Genomic DNA, 17,264 nt, shown 5'->3' on the forward strand with positions numbered 1-17,264 from the left:
GTTAGGGCTGGACCAGGTGACCCTGAATCCTCCCTTAGTTATGCTGCAATAGATGTAGGCTGCCGGGGGATTCCCATGATGCATTGAGTTTTTCCTTTCCAGTCACTTTTCTCACTCACTATGTGTTAATAGACCTCTCTGTATTGAATCATATCTGTTATTAATCTCTGTCTCTCTTCCACAGCATGTCTTTTATCCTGTCTTCCTTCTCTCACCCCAACCGGTCGCAGCAGATGGCCGCCCCTCCCTGAGCCTGGTTCTGCCGGAGGTTTCTTCCTGTTAAAAGGGAGTTTTTCCTTCCCACTGTCGCCAAAGTGCTTGCTCATAGGGGGTCATATGATTGTTGGGCTTTTCTCTGTATCTATGAAGCGCCTTGAGGCGACATTTGTTGTGATTTGGCGCTATATAAATAAAATTGAATTGAATTGAATTGAATGTTGATGATGAAATTACACTGTGTTGTTAAGAAAATATTGAAGAAAATGTGAATGTTACAGGGGAGAAGTGAATACACTGTGATGAGAACGTTGTTACTTGTTTTACAGCAGAGTGTTAACTTTACGACTTTTCACAGCACCTCTGGAATCTGGATGGCCGACACCTGACAACCAGGATGAACCGTGTGTTTGGCTAATGTTTGTTTTTCTTTAAGTGTGCTTGTAGAGGATTCAGCACAGACAGACAAGTGACAATTGAACAGATGTGCAGTGGTTACAAAATAGTTACAGGGGGTTCATTATCTGACCACTATTGGGCTCATGGTGAGTGACAAACTTAAGGGAAGTCACTGATTACAATGTGGAATGACGTTGAGATGTTCAATGATTTGGAACAAATTATGGGAAAAAGTAGGAGTTTAATGAGTTTAGAATAATCCTTGTCTCTGTGATGCTGAATACTTTATTACACTTATGAGCTGCAGTTGGTTGCAAATGTGAAGTTGTTTTAACTTTAAGACTTTGTCTTCTAGGATACAGGCTGAAGCTGGGAGTTAAACAAGCTAAACATTTAATTGCTGACTAATGTTTTTACACAGGGTTACAGGTTGGAGTGAAGCTGCTCCAAGTGGGAAACCCTGGAGATTGTTTTAGGGAGACTGTGCAACATTCTTGTACATGTCTCATTGGGGAGTTGACACATGGCGAAAGCCATGTGGCAAGAGGAGTGTCATTTCTTAAATTTGTAGATGTCGTGAGGTGCCATGATGAGGAGCCCACAAGATGGAAGCTGAGGCCTGGAGAGAGTCTTCAGGAGGATCACAGATCACCTTCAGCACAGCAGACATCGCACAGAGAGCTGTGCTACTGGGCTTCCAGGAGGTCGTCATGAGGAAACTTTGCACAGCAAAATCTTAAATAAAATGAAAGAGTTTAGTTTTATTGTTATTAAGTTTGACATTGAGGAAGACACCTAAGGTGTACGACGTGCTCTGCCTTTAAATCTTCAGCAGCATTGGAACATGAGAACCTGAGGGAGCGTGCCAAGCTCCAAAAAGTGACAGCGCAGAGGAGGTCCAGCGATGGACTTGTGGTTCTGTGAACAGCACAAATGCCAGGTGACTGTGAAATAACTAACAGCACTTTTTTCCACAAGTGAAGCCAGTAACTTACTATCCTAAAAGATCAGCTCTAGTTGCTCGTGCTTTACCTCCATGCGTGAGATCAGTATGTGCAGCAGCTTAAGCTGTACAATGTTTCAGGAAATAGTTTATTTCACCTTTTGACATTGTTAGTTCCACACAAGGTAGATGTCTACTACTGCAGACTAAAATTAAATTTCTGTCACCTACAAGACACTTGTCTTTAATGCTACTGTTACTCTCAAAACCACACATAACCATAAAGTGGTGCACAATTCTGAATTTGTCAACCCTTTTGCCAACGAAAGAAGAGGGAACTTCTCAATGCAATGGCGCAGAGCCATTGCAGGGGGGGCGCGGCATGAAAGAGGGGGGGGAAACAAAACGCTTGGACACTGCTAGCACGGGGCGGCCACAGAAACGCAAAGCAGGAGATGAAGCATCGCTGAATATGTTTCTAAACCAACTTCATTCTGAGCCAAAGACTAGAAAATATGGTGAAGCATAGCTTCCCTTTGGGTTCACCTGCACAAGTGCCGAGGTAGCTCTCCCCTGCAGAATTGGTTTGTCGGGAGCAGTGCTGGGCTGTTCAAATCACGGACAAACAGGATCCAACAGCTGTTTATGTTTTTGAACCCATTTTGAAAAATTTATTGATAGCGATGTTGAATATTATTACAAATGAAAAAAAACAACTACACGTAAAATAATCAAACCGTGACGCCTCTGCCTTTGTAAATGGAGGGACAGTAACTGCCTGTGTATGTAAGCGTGTAAAACCTGCAGATAGTCAGATTAAAAGTATTATGTCTCTATCTGCCATTCTGCAATTCATCTCATGTAAACAATAACGTGGCACACAGCGTGATGTGAAAAAAGGCACATACCTTTGACGTCGCGCAACGAACTCTGTATTCCTCGTCCACACGTAAACGCAAAAAAGGAGTTTTAAAAAATCTCCGTTTTCGGTGATTCGAGACGCCGTTTATGTGTGGACGAAACAGCTGCGTTTCCAAAAATCCCCTTGTAGGTGTGGATGTAGAGTAAAAGAGTTAGTAGTTTATTTCCTTACTACCTGTAATTTATTGCAGATTACTTGTATTTGCTTAATTTTTTACTAAATATTTGAGGTGTGAAATAAACCGCAATGGAGCAAAATATGGACGTGTGCTGCAGAGAGACAATATACACTGATAGCCAGTGTGCATTTGCTACATTACATTTCTTTGTAGTGCAGTGGATGAGGTGTGATAACCTCTACAGGGAAACCTGTAGAACACACCAAACTCTTACAAAATCTGCTGGAGGCAGTGTTATTACCCAGTAGAATTGTCGTTTGTAAATGTGCAGCACACATGTGAGGGAAAGATCCAGTTGCATTAGGGAATGCTTTTGCAGATAAGATCGCATGAGAGGCAGCTTTAAGAGAACATGGTGTTAACATTTTAGCAGGGCAACATCAGCAGACATTGCCTATTATGCAGGATGTACTGGTAGACATGCAGGCCCACTCACCTACTGCAGGAAAACAGTTGTGACTTATAGAAGGAGCGAGCTTGCAGGATGGTGTTTATTATCTGTGTGATGAACCAATACTTCCTTAGACTTTGTATAAGACTGCTGCTATTTTGAGCCATGGGCCATGCCATGTCTCAACAGGAGGGAGATGATGAGATGAAGTCAACTGATGCGCCAACCACTCTGTGCTGGGGGAGGTTTTATTGTAGATACATCCTATCTGAAAGATCTGTTTCTTGTGTTGTAAGCTTCCTGCTTTTATGACCCTTTTGGTCAGCAGGAGGTCACACAAACGCACCCCATGACACACACACACACACACACACACACACACACACACACACACACACACACATTCTTACAGAAGTTCACACATATACATACAATGCCTTGTCTTACAGTGGGGCAAAAAAGTATTTAGTCAGCCACCGATTGTGCAAGTTCCCCCACTTAAAATGATGACGGAGGTCAGTAATTTGCACCAGAGGTACACTTCAACTGTGAGAGACAGAATGTGAAAAAAAAATCCATGAATTCACATGGTAGGATTTGTAAAGAATTTATTCGTAAATCAGGGTGGAAAATAAGTATTTGGTCACCTCAAACAAGGAAAATCCCTGGCTCTCACAGACCTGTAACGTCTTCTGTAAGAAGCTTTTCTGTCCCCCACTCGTTACCTGTATGAATGGCACCTGTTTGACCTCATCAAACCTCATTTGGCGCTATATAAATGAAATTGAATTGAATTGAATTGTATTATTTGCTTCGAGCCCTGTGTACAGGAGCTGCATGCTAAAAGATCTTTTGTTAAAAGGGTTGGCGTAATAAGCAAATGCTTCAGCCAATACCTTTTGATTAGCCTTGTCTCATGCTTTCTTGCTTTGTGGTAAATCTTTGTTCTGTCTTCACTGAGATATTTGAATGCTAATCAATAAACAATAAACACACAAAAAAATCATCTGTATAAAAGACACCTGTCCACAGCCTCAACCAGTCAGACTCCAAACTCCGCCATGGCCAAGACCAAAGAGCTTTCGAAGGACACCAGGAAAAGAATTGTAGACCTGCACCAGACTGGGAAGAGTGAATCTACAATAGGCAAGCAGCTTGGTGTGAAAAAATCAACTGTGGGAGCAATCATCAGAAAATGGAAGACATACAAGACCACTGATAATCTCCCTCGATCTGGGGCTCCACGCAAGATCTCATCCCGTGGGGTCAAAATGATCATGAGAACGGTGAGCAAAGATCCCAGAACCACACGGGGGGACCTGGTGAATGACCTGCAGAGAGCTGGGACCAAAGTAACAAAGGTCACCATCAGTAACACACTACAACGGCAGGGAATCAAATCCCGCAGTGCCAGACGTGTTCCGCTGCTGAAGCCAGTGCATGTCCAGGCCCGTCTGAAGTTTGCCAGAGAGCACATGGATGATACAGCAGAGGATTGGGAGAATGTCATTGTGGCGTGGGTGTGGTCTCTGGCCAGCTGCAGAGGAGGGGTGACACAGTGAGCTCCCGGGGCGGCGCAGGGGCGGGGTCGACAGGTGTGCTGGGTTCCGACATTGATTGTGTGTCTTTTTATGTTGACAGTGACAGTCGGAGGGAGAGCGGACGTGACAGTTGCAGAGAGCGGGAGTGGCTGTGAATAAACCCACATCACTAAATAAAAAGTTTTTGCTGTCAAAAGAATCGCCCCAGCGTATGTCTATCGGGTCAAACGCTACAGTCATGTGGTCAGATGAAACCAAAGTAGAACTTTTTGGTATAAACTCAACTCGTCATGTTTGGAGGAAGAAGAATACTGAGTTGCATCCCAAGAACACCATACCTACTGTGAAGCATGGGGGTGGAAACATCATCCTATGGGGCTGTTTTTCTGCCAAGGGGACAGGACGACTGATCCGTGTTAAGGACAGAATGAATGGGGCCAAGTATCGTGAGATTTTGAGACAAAACCTCCTTCCATCAGTGAGAACTTTGAAGATGAAAAGAGGCTGGGTCTTCCAACATGACAATGATCCAAAACACACCGCCCGGGCAACAAAGGAGTGGCTCCGTAAGAAGCATTTGAAAGTCCTGGAGTGGCCTAGCCAGTCTCCAGACCTCAACCCCATAGAAAATCTGTGGCGGGAGTTGAAAGTCCGTGTTGCTCGGCGACAGCCCCAAAACATCACTGCTCTTGAGAAGATCTGCATGGAGGAATGGGCCAAAATACCAGCTACTGTGTGTGCAAACCTGGTAAAGACCTATAGTAAATGTTTGACCTCTGTTATTGCCAACAAAGGTTATGTTACAAAGTATTGAGTTGTATTTTTGTTATTGACCAAATACTTATTTTCCACCCTGATTTACGAATAAATTCTTTACAAATCCTACCATGTGAATTCATGGATTTTTTTTTCACATTCTGTCTCTCACAGTTGAAGTGTACCTCTGGTGCAAATTACTGACCTCTGTCATCATTTTAAGTGGGGGAACTTGCACAATCGGTGGCTGACTAAATACTTTTTTACCCCACTGTAGAACCATGTGGGCGTTGCTTTGCTGTGATGTGTTTTGTGTGAACTGTTTCTCAATAAAAGGCAGCGAGAGGAGGCACTGCATCTACAATGATGCCTCACCGGCTTAAAACCTGTGCGCTGCTTCTGCTGTTGTTGTTTTTGGTGTTGATGTGTACAGCTGGCAGCAGGAAGGCTGCAGCTGTTGAATGTAGGCTACTGTTACAGCAACCGGGTGATCAATGTAAGGGTGGACAGTGCGCGGTTCGGGGTGAGCCGGAGAGTGGCGCGCCAGCGGGACCTGCCAAGCTGGATATGGAGGTTGAGGTGCGCGAGGTGCGCGGGGGTCCTGCCTGAGGGCAGCATGCTGTCCGCTTCGGCACGCAGGACCATGCAGCCTGCGTGCCGGCCGTCTGCTCAGCTGCCTCTGAGCCCTGGCTCACTTCCACTCCTGCTGCACCGCCGCTGCTTGCCATATGGGTGGCCATCAGGCCGCTGGAGGCGCGGGTGACCGCTGGAGGCGCGGGCGACCGCCAGAGTGAGCCGGGGCATGGGGCCCCGATGGTCTGGTCCGATTCCCTTGCCTGCTCGCGGGTTGGGGTGAAGCGGGCGATGGGTGTATGTGGCAGGGCGTGTTCTGCGATGCCGCTTCAGGTTTGGTGGTGGTGATGTGTACGGCTGCCAGCGCGAGAGCTGCAGCCGTTGAATGTACTGTTACAGCTACCGTGTGATTATTGTAAGAATCAATGATCCTGCGAAGCATGAAAATGCCATCGGGTCTGCCGTGGTGGCGATCTTTTTTTTTTTTTTTTTAATCTTAAGTGCACGCAAACCAGTAAACAAATTAAAACAAATACTGTTGATAAATTATAATACAAAAATGACAATTAAAATTCTCAACAACAAAAACAATTGGTAAAAATATAATTAATATGTAAACAACTTAATAACCCCCAAAGTGTCTAAGTCACGTGACGTGTCAGCACAACACCGAAACATTGGGGGGGGGGGGGGAGCAAAGTGTGCCTGCTCTCCGCTGACACAGAGCGACGAGTCCAGCGACCTGGCTGTTTTGTTTTTGCCGAAAGCACAGCATAGCAAACAAGCAGAACTCAAAATAAAGAATCGATCTAACCAGGCTAGTATCGATCCGATACCGATCCCGACTTGGGATCGATACTATCGATATTTGGATCGATCCGCCCACCACTATCCTCCACCTCTCCTATATCTCCCCCACCTGCAGAGTGAGTTCCTGGAGAGAGGAGACCTCCTGCAAGCTGTAACAACCTCCCCCACCAGTTGAAGAGCCCTCCAGGTAGCTAAGATACAATTCCTTATGAAAGCATGATTAAAATACAACAAACAATTCAGAGTAAAAAGACCGTAAAACAAGGAGCCAGTCAAGGCCAGTCCATAAATAATTGTAAAATAACAACAAGGCTACAACAAGACAGCAGCAGTGTGGCATGATCCTATAACAAAACAGAGGGAAGCAGTCGTCAAGGTCCACCCTACTATATGCCATGTTATAGCAAACGCATCCCACTTACCACAGGGCAATACTAAAATGAGCAACTCTCTTGCAGAAATCAAACCGCTCTGCTGCTTAGCCACCTAACGCTCTCGGCCACCTTGGTCAGGGAAAGAATACCAAATGCTTCTGTGTGGTAGTGAAACGCAGTTGTTTCTTATAAGGCCTCTAATTGACTTCCCTGACTCTTGGTGGCGCTGTTACTTGGTGTTCGCTCTCTCTGCGGTAGATTATCACTTCCTGTTCCTGCTCAAACACAGTGGTGTTTTTGAGTAGCTTATCAGCTTAGCAGTGTAATTAAAAACTTTTAGATACATTCTTTTTTCGTAGTATAATCTTCACTAGCTTTGCTTAGCTCATAGCCGACGTGCTGGCACCATGGCCTCTTCACCTGTCCCTCCTGCACTTTCCTGCTCATTGTGTCAGATGTTTAGTTACTCCTCAGCCTCCTTTAGCAGTAGTGGTACTTGTAACAAATGTAGCATATTTGTGTAACCCATATCAACTACTCCCTGTCACATGACCCACGTCAGCTGATTTGAGGTCCCTCTCCTGATTGGCTCCTTCCACGTCGCGGCAACTCTGAAAACCGGCTGTGGAGGGATACTTCCGGGTTCGACTCCTGCTGTGGCTGTAAGCTTATGGCGTTTAGAACGGCATTGGAAAACAAGGCGTTTTCTCCCCTCAATTCATCTATAAACTCATTTCACCTCAGCGGTAAGTGTCCTTAATATCTACCAAAAACAACCTTTTGGTTGTCAGTAAGCAGTCGATCGTTTTCGCGATTAAAAAATGACTTTGTTCGGCGGCGTTCCCACCGCGAGCAGAACTCCAGTTCTAAAACCGCTGTTTTTGAACACTTTTATTTACTTAAGCACTTTAATGGGCTTATTTTGGAACAAAGTGAGATTGAATGATTATTGTTATGTGTTGCCTTGAATCCGGCTATGCTGTCTGTTAGACAGTTGTTTTTCTTTATTGTTGATTTTGTATGTGGTTGTAGCGAACGCTACTGGAATGTATAGATTAAGCTACATAGCCAAGATGATTAATAATGATTAATAATAATTAATAATTTAACTGTTGTACATTGGTGGATGATGATTATGATGATGATTCATGATTCATGATTTGCATTGTTACATAGAACTGCAGAAAAATGTATTTGATTACCGGTAACCTGAATCGAACTAGATGTGTTAATGGACATTCTTCTGACCTACAGGTCAGGTTTTTTTTCCCCCCTTTGAACTGATCTTCTTCATATTGAAGTGGCGAGCCGGTAGGACCATTCTTTGTTTTTCCCCCCACGTTGCCGTCTTTGGATTACGGACATATTTCCCCATTGTATGAAGCTGCACCCTAAGGAGGAATACCTTAAAAGTGAACTTTAAAAAGAAAAGGACCAAAAAGGACTCTTAACAAAAGGACTCTTGCACAGAAAATCACAGCAATTAATTTTTTAATTAATTGTGGGCATTTGTTTATGTTGTGTGTTGCATTAATTATTTTGTTCCACTTCCCCTTTCCCCCATTTATTCAATATATTTTTGGTACAAGATATTGCAGTTTTTGGTCTCATTATTCACACCATCTAGGCTCCATAAAGAACTACTTCTTCTGCGCGTCAGTCAGTAAACTCATCCATTGCAATAAAACTAGTCCTTAAATAACTTTGCATTACATTTGCAGCTCTAAAGAGGAAGCATAGTCTTAAAAAGAAGCCACCACAACCTGTTCATGTGTCTAACCGTTTTTCCCCACTCAGTGACACACCTGCCGGGGGTCAAACTCTGGTAATTGGTGATTCTGTTCTCAGACATGTGAAGCTAGAGACACCGGCAACCATAGTCAATTGTCTTCCAGGGGCCAGAGCAGGCGACATTGAAGGAAATTTAAAACTGCTGGCTAAGGGTAAACGTAAATTCAGTAAAATCATAATTCACATCGGCAGTAATGACACCCGGTTACACCAATTGGAGGTCACTAAAATCAATATTGAATCAGTGTGTAACTTTGCCAAAACGATGTCGGACTCTGTAGTTTTCTCTGGTCCCCTCCCGAATCAGACCAGGAGTGACATGTTTAGCCGCATGTTCTCCTTAAATTGCTGGCTGTCTGAGTGGTGTCCAAAAAACGATGTGGGCTTCATAGATAATTGGCAAACCTTCTGGAGGAAACCTGGTCTTGTTAGGAGAGACGGCATCCATCCCACTTTGGATGGAGCAGCTCTCATTTCTATAAATATGGACAAATTTATTAAAAATATGACTATCCAGAGTTGGGACCAGGAAGCAGAGTTGCAGTCTTACACGCCTCTCTGCAGCTTCTCTCCACCTGTTATCCCCCCAAAATCCCATCTCCATAGAGACTGTGTCAGTTCCCAAACAGACAAAAACAAACTAAAAACCAGCAACAAACAACTTAAACATAAACAATTACAAAGAAAGAACGATACAGTATCCACATCTGAACCGAAGAGTAAAACAGTGAAATGTGGATTATTAAATATTAGGTCTCTCTCGTCCAAGTCTCTGTTAGTACATGACTTAATAATTGATCAACAAATCGATTTACTCTGCCTTACAGAAACCTGGTTAAAGTATGATGATTATGTTAGTTTAAATGAATTGTGCTTGTGTAGTTTTTCTTCCCACCAGCAAGAGTCACTACAGTTCTTTCATGCCAAGATTTGTTTGTTATTAGCTGTAGAGTTAGTAATGCAGCACACTTTGAGAAAAGACTGACTCAGCATGTTGCTCGGATAAACATCTGCATCCATCCTCTTCGTTGTTTTAGAGAAAGCATCGCTTGTGAGTATTTAAGTTGAACAAGAGTTAATGCAACTATATTTGCTATTATTTATGCACATTTATGGTTAAAGGTGTACTGTATTCAGATTTACTTTCTTTCCAATGTTAGCTAGTTTAGTCAACTGATTTGCATTATCGTGTGAATATATAGACTGAATATTGCTTATTTTCTTCTGTTTGGAGTTTATCTATCTGCATAACTGTATCCAGTGTAGCAGTGAGGGCAGAATAGTGAAAAAGCGTCCTTCTACAAGACAACCTTTGAATGTTACGTCATCTCAGCTACATCAACCATGTCTGAAGCAAGACAAGATAAAGCATCATCTCTCCATTCAGAGAAATCATATGGGTCAAAAGCTACAAGTAGGTCATCTGCCAGTATGGCCGCCCTAAACGCTCGAGCCAAAGCTGAAGCAGCACGCAAACGAGCTGAATATGCTAAAAAGGAAATCGAAATGCAAGTTAAGAAAGCAGAGCTTAAAGTAGAGGAAACACGTCTAGAGGTCACATTACAAGCCCTCCAACAAGAACGTGATGCGGAAGCGGCACACGCCGAAGCAATAGTTTTTGAAACAGCAGTCAATGATCTTGAAGAAGAACACGTGCGAGTACCTCAAAGGGTTGACTCTTTGGAACGCACCTTTAACTATGTGAAAGACCAGCTCATCATCAAAGACAGCACAAGCCCAATTGGCCATACCGAGTATAATTCAATGCCTGCACCAAACGTCACATTGCTCACGCCAAAACAAGAGCCAACCAGGTCGGACACCTTAAAGGAATATGTCTTTCAACCTCTGAGTACTGACAAAGGAGAAAACATTTCCCAGTCTCCGAAATTAATGCAGAAAACGTCACCAGGTACTTCACCGAGATTTGAACATAAGGTGAGCATGCAACAAGGAAACATTTCTGACATAGCCAGGTTTCTTGCAAGACGCGACTTACTCACCGGTGGCCTCCGAAGGTTCAGTGACAAGGCAGGAGATTACTGGGGATGGAAATCTTCGTTTGAGAACGCGATTTGTGACTTAAGCCTAACGGCCAGTGAGGAACTGGATTTGCTGATTAAATGGCTCGGCACAGAATCAGTGCAATATGCATATCGTTTAAGAGCTGTGCATATTAACAATCCCTCTGAAGGACTTGCTAAGGTGTGGGAAAGATTAAATGAGTGCTACGGCTCCCCCGAAGCTATAGAGAATGCACTGCTCGACAGATTGGACCGTTTCCCAAAAATCTCATACAAAGATCCACAACTGTTGAGAGAACTACAGGACCTGCTCCTAGAAATAGATGCCGCAAAGAGTGAAGGTTACATTCCAGGTCTACTCTACCTCGATACAGCGAGAGGCATTAATCCAGCGGTGGAAAAACGCCCCTATGCTATGCAAGAAAAATGGATGAACTATGGTTCTAAATACAAAGAGGACCATTGTGTGTCATTTCCACCATTCTCTGCATTTGTGGCCTTCATCAGTAGAGAAGCAAAAATGCGCAACGACCCTAGCTTTAGGCAGTCTGTGCCGCCTCCTCCTGCCCTTTCAAAGACAAATAAACTTTACGAAAAACACGCTAAAAGAGAACCTATCTCCGTCATCAGAACCGAAGTTGTCAGTACGGAGCCGAAATCAACTCCTACAAACATTGAGGACCCAAATAAGGAATGTCCTATCCACAAAAGACCTCATGCTCTCAAAAAATGCAGAGCATTCAGGGAAATGCCACTGGAGGAGCGAAAGGCCTATCTCAAGAAAAACATGATATGCTTCAAATGCTGTGCTTCTACAAACCACCAGGCAAAGACATGTAAGTCAGAAATACATTGTACAGAATGTGATTCAAAATTACACATTACAGCTCTTCATCCGGGACTGGCACCAACGACTACTGCGACAACTACTATTGCAGAGCCCGTAACAGTTGACGGCGGGGCGCGCAATGCAGCACGGCCCACAGCTATCTTGACATGCACACAAGTCTGTGGAAGTGAATTTGAAAGTCACTCATGTGCCAAGATCTGCCTCGTTCATATACGCAAAGAACTCACCTGAAAAGAAACTTAAGGCCTATGCCATCCTAGACGACCAAAGCAACAGGTCACTCGCAAAATCATTGGTTTTTGACACATTTGGCGTCACCAGGAACTCCTTTCCATATAAATTGAGAACCTGTGCTGGATTGGAGGAAGTGACAGGGAGGAGAGCTTTTAACTTCATTGTGGAATCGGCAGATTGCACGTCACGTCTTGAGCTCCAGACACTTATTGAGTGTGATATGCTACCCGACAATCGCAGTGAGATTCCCACAGCTGAAGCTACTCGAAACCACACCCACCTTCAGGAAATCGCAACTGAAATCCCGGCTCTCGACCAGAGCGCTCAGATCCTGCTGCTCATTGGAAGGGACGTTATTCAAGCACACAAAGTTCTCGACCAGCGCAATGGGCCTCCAAACGCGCCATTTGCACAGAAGCTAGCTATTGGATGGGTGATCATTGGCAACGTTTGCCTGGGTGGAGCTCACAAACCTGTGCGTGCTAACATTTTCAAAACAAACATCTTAGACAATGGTCGTCCAAGTCACTTCCTTCCATGCAAAAATGCCATTCAGGTAAAGGAAAGTTTCAACTCGCAAGGCTACAACAAGGTCAACTCCCCAATGCGAACAAAGCACTCTTCAATTGGAGAAACAGTTTTCAAACAAACAAGTTTGGACGAGAGCCTCGGCTACTCACAGGAGGAAAGGGCCTTCCTACAGATAATGGATAAGGAAGTCTACCAGGACAGTGCTAACAGTTGGGTCGCGCCACTACCTTTTCGTTCACCCAGGCCACGGCTGCCGAACAATAAGCGGCAGGCTATGCAATGCCTTACATCGGCACGCCACATGCTGAACAAACGCCCTCAGGTAAAAGGTCAGTTTACAGACTTTATGCAAACTTTGTTTGACAATGGCCACGCTGAGATAGCGCCACCACTCACTAAAGAAGAAGAGTGCTGGTACCTCCCCTTCTTCGGAGTGTACCACCCGTGCAAACCGGAACAAATACGCATTGTCTTCGACTCAAGTGCACAACACAATGGAGTATCCCTCAACGATGTTCTTCTTACTGGGCCCAACCTCAACAATAGCTTGTTGGGTGTGTTGATGCGACTCCGTGAAGAAAAGGTGGCAGTCACAGCCGATATCAAACAAATGTTCCATTGCTTCGTGGTCAGGGAGGACCACCGGAACTTTTTGAGATTCCTCTGGCACCAAAACAATGACATGGATCAACCGATCGTGGAATACAGAATGACCGTACATGTCTTTGTCAACAGCCCGTCGCCTGTGGTTGCAACTTACGGACTCAGAAGGGCATCAGAGGACCGAGACAAGCAAGGCATCACCACGCAACATCTGGTGGAACGACATTTTTACGTAGATGATTGTCTCGCCTCCTTCCAATCAAGTACTGATGCCATTGCTGTTATGCAAAATGCTCAAGACACTCTGGCTTCATCTAATCTGAGGCTAAACAAGATTGCATCCAATGAGGTGAATGTAATGAAGGCATTCCACAAAAACGATCTAGCCAAGGGTCTAAAAGACCTCGACCTAGGAGCTGACATTCCACCTATGCAAAGAAGCCTTGGAATAAGCTGGGACATTGCAACAGACAAATTCACGTTTCAAGTGTCCACTGCTGAGAAGCCCTATACCCGCAGAGGGGTACTTTCAGTCGTCAACAGTCTGTTTGACCCTCTCGGGTTTGCAGCTCCGGTCAGCATCAAAGGCAGAGCTCTCCTTAGAGAACTTTCCACAGACATATGTCAATGGGATGATCCACTCCCAGAAAAGTTGCTCCAAGAGTGGAGTGCATGGAAAGAGTCCCTGAAACTTCTCGAAGAAGTCAGAATACCGAGAATGTACACCTCTATATCCTTCAGTGGTGCAGAAAAAAGGGAGCTCTGTATATTCTGTGACGCGTCTACGAAAGCTATCGCTGCAGTAGCCTATGTCAAGCTAACAGACTCAGAAGGCAACAATGAACTGGGATTCATGTTTGGCAAAGCAAAACTCGCACCGCGGCAAGAAATAACAATCCCCAGGCTCGAGCTATGTGCAGCTGTTCTTGCTGTCGAGATTGCTGACATTATCACAGAGGAAATTGATGTTCCCTTCCATTCTACAAGATTTTTCACAGACAGCAGAGTGGTACTTGGATACATACAGAATGAATCCAGACGATTCTACGTCTACGTATGCAATCGTGTACAGAGGATTCGAAAATCGTCCAACCCAGAGCAGTGGAACTACGTTCCAACAGAGCTTAACCCGGCCGACATAGCTTCAAGATCAATCCCAGCTAGTGCACTCTCATCAAGCACATGGCTCAAAGGACCAGATTACCTACTGAGATCAACCCCTGAAGTGACTAAACATACCTTTGAACTAGTCAATCCTGAATCAGATCCTGAGATCCGTCCAACAGTGACATCACTTTCAACCAATGTCGCAGCTTCTTTCCTCGAAACGAGACAATTTGCGTCTTTCTCTACTTGGGGGTCACTGTTGAGAGCAATAGCAAGGCTCATTCATATTGCAAGGTGTTACAGGAACAGCACGTCCCCAAAAAAGTGTCATGGCTGGCATATCTGCAAAAGTCTTAGTCCAGAAGATTACAGTAAGGCAAAGAGCGTTGTTCTGAGTGGTCTTCAACACGAGGTTTATCCTGACATCATCACGTGTCTTCAACCCAAAAAGACATTCCAAAACAGAGCCTTCTCAGAAAACTCTCTCCTTTCAAAGACAATGCAGACTGTCTCAGGGTTGGTGGTCGCCTTTCACAAGCCAGCATGGAAAGCGATGAAGCACACCCCATTATCATCCCAGGCAACCACCGTTTAACTACTCTACTAATCTGACACTACCACCAACAGGTGCAGCACCAGGGGCGCCATTTCACAGAGGGAGCCATGAGATCCGCTGGCTTCTGGATTGTTGGTGGGAAACGGAGCATCAGTTCAGTCATCCACCACTGTGTAATTTGCCGCAAGCTCAGGTGGAACACAGAAACGCAAAAAATGTCAGACTTACCCATCGATCGTGTGACAGTCTGCCCCCCATTTACTTATGTCAGAGTTGACGTCTTTGGACCGTGGACAATAAACTCTCGGAGAACAAGAGGAGGCCTTGCTAGCAGCAAACGCTGGGCCATCATCTTCACCTGCTTGGGCATCAGGGCCATTCATGTTGAGGTCATCGAGACGATGGAGTCGTCTAGTTTTATCAATGCTCTGAGACGATTCATCTCTATCCGAGGACCAGTAAAGCAGCTGAGGTCTGACTGTGGGACCAACTTTCTGGGAGCGTGCAAGGAGCTCGGAATAACTCCAAAACACTGTGACAACCAGGAAATTCAAGACTTTTTATCCAAGAATGAATGCACATGGATCTTCATCCCTCCTCATAGTTCTCATATGAGGAAGTTGGGAGCGCATGATCGGCATCGTGAAGCGCATACTGGACTCTATGCTAACTGTCAACCCAGTTCGTCTGTTGACCCATGAGGTTCTCGTTACTCTTCTAGCAGAGGTAACCGCTATTGTAAACTCTCGACCGCTACTACCAGTCTCGTCAGATCCAGATTGCTCCTTTCTTCTTATGCCTGCTACCCTCCTTACGCAGAAAACTGGATTACCACCTACACCACCCGGACACTTTGACAATAAAGATTTGTTCGGACGCCAATGGAGACAAGTGCAACATCTTTCAAATGTCTTCTGTTACCGTTGGAAAACACAGTACCTGCCGACACTCCAAGAGCAAAGAAAATGGCAATCTGTGAGTCAAATTCTTCAAAGGGGAGATCTAGTTCTTCTAAAGGACAGTCGAGCTAAAAGAAACCACTGGCCCATGGGGGTGGTTGTTGAGACCTTTCCTAGCCAAGACGGACATGTCAGAAAGATTGAGGTAAAGGTCACTTCTGGAGGAACATCTAAAACCTTCTTAAGGCCAGTGACAGAGACTGTACTCCTGCTGCGAAATACTAATAGAGACATTGATCCTTAAAGATGGTGATGACATCCAATAGATGTCAGAAGGGGAGTGTGCTGGTGTAGTTCTTCTTCCCACCAGCAAGAGTCACTACAGTTCTTTCATGCCAAGATTTGTTTGTTAGCTGTAGAGTTAGTAATGCAGCACACTTTGAGAAAAGACTGACTCAGCATGTTGTTCGGATAAACATCTGCATCCATCCTCTTCGTTGTTTTACAGAGAACATCGCTTGTGAGTATTTAAGTTGAACAAGAGTTAATGCAACTATATTTGCTATTATTTATGCACTTTTATGGTTAAAGGTGTACTGTATTCAGATTTACTTTCTTTCCAATGTTAGCTAGTTTAGTCAACTGATTTGCATTATCGTGTGAATATATAGACTGAATATTGCTTATTTTCTTCTGTTTGTAGTTTCACTCTGTTGATAATTGAAGGCAGCGTCAATAAAAGGGACGATACACCTGTCAGTTGTCGAGGAGTTTATCTATCTGCATAACTGTATCCAGTGTAGCAGTGAGGGCAGAATATGAATCAACACCCCCAAGTCATTCTAATTACCAGAAACCTCGAAGCACAGGCCGAGGGGGCGGTGTGGCAGCAATTTCTGGTCATTTGTTAAATTTGCAGCATTAGTAGATCAATTTCACTGGCATCAAAAACTATTTCAATCAAAAACATCTTAACAGGTCAAGTTACATAGTAACATAGGACCCCTTATTTGATAGCAGCTTTACAATTTTTTCATCCATGGAACTTTTTGGAAAGTTTCTACTTGAATGTCTTTGCAGGATGTCAGAATAACCTCCCAGAACTGCTGTTTGGATGTGAACTGCCTCCCACCCTCATATTCTTTTGCTTGAGCATGCTCCAAAGGTTCTCAATAGGATTGAAGGCAGGGAAGAATGGGGACCACACCATGAGTTCCTCTCCTTTTATGCCGATAGCAGCCAATGATGCAGAGGTATTCCTTGTAGCATGAGATGGCCCATTGTCTTGCATGAAGATGATTGTGTTGCAGAAGGCACAGTTCTTCTCTTTCTAACATGGAAGAAAATGGTCAGTCAGAAACTCCACATACTTTGCAGAGGTCATTTTCACACCTTCAGGGACCCTAAAGGGGCTGACCAGCTCTCTCCACGTGATTCCGGCTCAAAACATGACTCCACCGCCTCCTTGCTGATGACAAAACCTTGATGGGACATGGTGGCTGTCCACCAACCTTCCACCACTGCATCCATCTGGACCATCCAGGGTTGCACTGCACTCATCAGCAG

This window comes from Neolamprologus brichardi, chromosome 1 (assembly GCF_056152115.1).
Source record: "Neolamprologus brichardi isolate AB-2024 chromosome 1, ASM5615211v1, whole genome shotgun sequence".
In the NCBI taxonomy this organism is placed as follows: Eukaryota; Metazoa; Chordata; class Actinopteri; order Cichliformes; family Cichlidae; genus Neolamprologus; species Neolamprologus brichardi.